Genomic DNA, 5,012 nt, shown 5'->3' on the forward strand with positions numbered 1-5,012 from the left:
AACACAACATCATCAGATGCGTTGACCGTAGTAAAATGCCTAGCAGTAACCATATCCCTTTCCACCCAAGCCCAAACGATCGCGCTGGTTCGGTTTTTAATTTTGTATGCCGACCTGTTGCTTCTGCTTTGCTTCCAACACAAGACACTAGCGAAAGCGAAACACAGGAAGTAACTTAGTTCACAGAAGTTACCACATCCAGTTGAAGGACTAGACCACAGCCGCCTGTATAGCGTAATTACACTGTAATCTCGGATAAAACAGACACCGTGAAAGTATGTAAACAACTGCTTCCGTTCGCTACCTTATAGTCACAGCCATGCGGTAGGCCTTAACGTAACGTTGCCACATTTCAGTCCTCCGGCCTCTAATACAGGCGGCTGTGACTAAGACTCTAGCGACGTAGTGACGTAGTGACGTAGCAACTCTAGTGACGTAGTTCGCAGAAGTTACCACATCCAGTTGAAGGCGTAGTGAGTATTATCTTTGAATATGATGTTTGGAGGATGCTAAGTTCACCGGACTTGGATACGATGTGACGTCATTATGACATATACACGCTACATCGAAAACGATAGAAACTGTATATCGACTATTCGACTTTTGTGAACTTTCGAGAGGTTGTGACAGGGTAGCGCTGTACTCAGCGCCATTCGTTTAAATGTGTTTTGCGTTCCTTGCGTTTAAATCGTGTATTGTACTGTGTTTGTGTCCTGTGCGTTGTTTTTCGTTTGCTCGTCTCTAATTATGTGTTCAGCATTCGAGAGACTAATGAGAGAAAAGCTGGAAGAGTTCAGCATCGATGACGACGGGAAATTGCGTGGTTATTGTGAATCTCAAGCAGAAATTGATGTACTTCTGACCCAGCTGAAGTGCGACGGTTATTCATACTCGGTGAGAAGAAGCACTCGGCAGCCAAAATCTTTAGATGCGTCAAGACACTAACCTTTGGTTAAGATTACATTGAGAAATCCACTTCCCCTCGTATTTCATCTCCGGTCGACGATTTTTCTTCAACAATGCCTCATATTTTTCTTTTTAAGTTCTAAATCCAATCATTCTACACACTAGTCATTACTGAACACAAAAAAAAGTCAGCAAGAGTATACTGCTATGATCTAATATGTACTGACAAGACCAATTGTATGAAACCATACTAAAATATTGATAATAAATAAATATTATTTTCGGCGTAAGCGTTCAATACTACAATCACACAATCTAATCTGGTCGGGACATAAGAAGACTTCACTTTTTTACGAAACGTGTTGTCCGTGGTGTTTTCAAGGCTACAGTCAGGAATATTTCTATTAATATCCAGCTCGTTTACTTTTATTTTGGCGAAATACATATACGCTGCTACACTGAGCTGTTATCAGAATCGCACATGTTAAAACAAACCACTGTCTGACGACAGTTTAGAATCTCGAACGTTCGTCAAAGTCGATAGGTGTGTTAATCGACTAAAGCGTATGTACGTCATAATGACGTCACATCATATCCAGGTTGGGTGAATTTAGCATCCTCCATGATGTTTTTGGCGGGCAGATAGATCTGTGTTTGTTATTGTTTTCGTCTAGGTGGAATATGCCCCGTGGAACTTTTGTAGTAACTAAGTAATAGGCTTTGTGGTATTGTGATTTCTAAGAGACGAAAAGCGGAACGCAAAATTGTTGGAGAGAAAACAGGAAACGTAATATACATTCGCATTCTCGGAGGCAAACCAGCTGATCGGTTAAAATGATTGTGGATAGAAATATCGTATTTTCCCATAGAATATAAATGTATAGGAGTTATTTAATTCTGAGACGTATTTACTCAAGCTGCAAGTGTGTTGTTGCACTTATGAACGTTATAAACGGCAGATTTAGCCCCATAGCTGTGTTGTATGCAACTTAGTACTGTTGTAGTAGCTGTTGGAAGGCTTCTTCATATGTAACTCTCGTTTAAACATGTCGAGATGTTACGTAATGGAATTATTGAACTTTATTTTTAGTCACTGAAGTATATAGCGATGAAGCTCGCGAAAAACATGAGAAATTATGCAGCAAAACTGAAGATACTGTGGGAAATTTCCATCTGCAAAGCAAGATGCCGCAATAGCAGGTAAGGATTCATATGAATGTCTCGCCTGACATTCAGAAAATTCGCAAATCAAATCAGTGTCTAGTACATTCACTCTTCAATATTAATCATAAGTTCCACTAGGGAGTAAATGGTTTAGGATGTAAGTATTAGAATTTCAATGTTAGAATCGACAATTTTCGATCTAGCTGCACTGTTTGAAAAGAAAATGCTGTAGGACAGATTGAATAAAAATATGCTGTTCGTGTGTCATCACAGTGCGAAAGATCTCTTAAGTGCAAAGCAGGCAGTACTGTCCTTTATAGGGTGAACCAAAACCATGCAAACTCTGAACAAATGTTCCAACAGTAATTAAGTTTCCTTCTTGATCATTTAATCCTGTTTTCTTGCCAGTTGGCAGTCATTGCCTCATCACTATTTCCTACCTGACGCTAACTTGAGGTTATTCGCACAAGGTCAGATGCCGATTCTACACCCATCTGCTTCGACCCGTAATGTCATGGTGAGCATCGATCTCTTTGAGTCATTGTCTTTGTAGATTGTGTGTTGTAGTATTTGGTGGCGCTGTATGTTTGTTAGTGAGTAGTCTGACTTGAATTGAATTTTTCATGTTGGTATGTCAAGAATTTGTGCTGGCTTTCTTGTGAGTTACTTTGAATGTGTATATTTTAGCTGAGGGATTCATTTTTATGTTTGGAAATATTAGTGCCGTGTGTTTCTTGTGGTCGGAGATTCAATATTTTTCTTTTTTCTTCTGTGGTGAAGAACATATAGATATTTATGAGTAGCTCATTGCTTGTTGAAATGGGTTATGTTGTTTATGTATATTGAAATAGGTGGTGGTGAAAGTTTGCATGATTTTTCGGGATTTCCTTGTTATTCTTCAGTAATTCTGATTTGATCCATTATAAATGTTTTTTTTTTTTTTTTTTTTTTTTTTTTTGAAAGCCTGCGACTGTAGATATAATAGGTTTGTTTATAAATAAATAAATCTTCTGCTACCAGTCACGATTTTTTCTTTATTTTACTATTTGCACGACGCGTTTCGAGAAATAATTCCCATTTTCAAGTGCGTTTTTTATGTGTGTTAAGCCATTTCTTTCGATGTTGTCAGTGTGTGTGAGTCCGCTTCATTTTGTTGACTTTTACTGTAATACATAAGAAACGCGATTTTTAGTTGGGTATCAATTCTTTCTGTGAGGTTAGTGGCTAAAGTTTGAGAACAATTTGTACTTACAGTTTTCTAATGGTCCATTTGTGTAGAGTGTCACACACACTTAACATCACACACGACTTGTACACTTTACACATCGAAAATATCTTATATAAACAAAACAGTTACAAAGATCTTCTTACAGGTAGTTCACAGAGATAACATTATAGGTCTTCCACAGATTATGATATGCTTTTGTACAGAGGTTATTTATCTTAACAATGTGGCTCATGAATTACTTATATTGATTTTACAATTGTGCTTATTTCTATGTTTTACTATTTCTATTTAAGTACTGTTTTTAGTACTTTAGTACTTAGTACTTTAGTACTTTAGTACAGTTGCACACATAAGATTCAACAAGCACTGTCAACAACTAGGCATAATTCCGAAATATATAAAAGTGAAAATATGTTCTAGCAGCAACATAGCAAAACTTATAAAACACAAAGCAGAAAAACTCTGGCTGAAAACCGAAATAAGGCAGTTACATAAGAAAAAGGACTTACTAAACAGAAAGCTACTCAACATGCAGATAGAAGCAGCAAACAACATGGAACCTACAGTTTATGACAGCATTTGCAGGCATATCCAGGACATAGTCGACAAGGAGTACTTGACCATTTGCAACACACATAACAAGAAACTACAGACCTTGACATCCAAACAAGACAAGAGATCCAACCTTGAGATAACTGACAAAAGCAAACACACATTTTACAGTAGAGTGGTGAACAACACTGACATAAAGTTCAACCAAAGAGAAAACGATCTACTCCAAAAAGGACTAAAATACAACGTAAAACCTAACCTCAACAACCATACACTGAAACAGGTTATAGCTGCAACTAAAAGTGCAGCAGATGCTGCAAAATTAAATTCAAATACAAAAGCAGCAATAGGTCACAAAGTAAGCAAGCTTCTTGAGAAAGAAATGAATAAAGATAAGTTTAGATCTAAATATACAATAAATGATACAAAATCATTAAAATCTATAAATAATAAACTGAAAAACAACCAATCCATAGTTGTAAAGTCAGACAAAAGTAATACATTAGTTGTGATGAAAGGAAAAGAATACATAGACAAAACAAATGAATTTTTTGCTGCTAATAACATTCAGCACATTGAAAAAGACCCAACCAAACAATTCCAAAGTAAAATTAAGGAACAACTAAAGAACACACATTTCCTGTTGACAGAAACTGAAAAGAAATACCTTACATGTATGAATCCAAAAGCACCACGCCTAAGAGCACAGCCAAAAATACACAAAAATGGATACCCGATACGTCCCGTGGTCAACTCTATAAACAGCCCAGCATACAAACTGTCACAAAAACTGAATAACATACTGGTGAAAAATTATACATATGAAACAACATATTCCATAAAAACCAGCATGATTCTAGCCAAAGTATTAAGAACCAGAAAGCTCCCCCAAGATGCACAGTTTATATCACTTGACATCATCAACCTTTATTCAAACATACCCATACAAGAAGCTCTAAGAGTAATACAAAAGAACCTTATGCAACACAGGAAACTTTCATACACAGAGGTTGTCGAATTTAAGGAACTCCTTCAGCTAACCCTAAGTTACAACTACTTTACCTTTAATGACAACATTTATAAGCAACCAGATGGCCTAGCAATGGGATCATGTATATCCGGTACCATAGCTGACATATACATAAATCACTTAGAACAAAAA

Source organism: Schistocerca cancellata, chromosome 1 (genome assembly GCF_023864275.1).
Source record: "Schistocerca cancellata isolate TAMUIC-IGC-003103 chromosome 1, iqSchCanc2.1, whole genome shotgun sequence".
Lineage (NCBI taxonomy): Eukaryota > Metazoa > Arthropoda > Insecta > Orthoptera > Acrididae > Schistocerca > Schistocerca cancellata.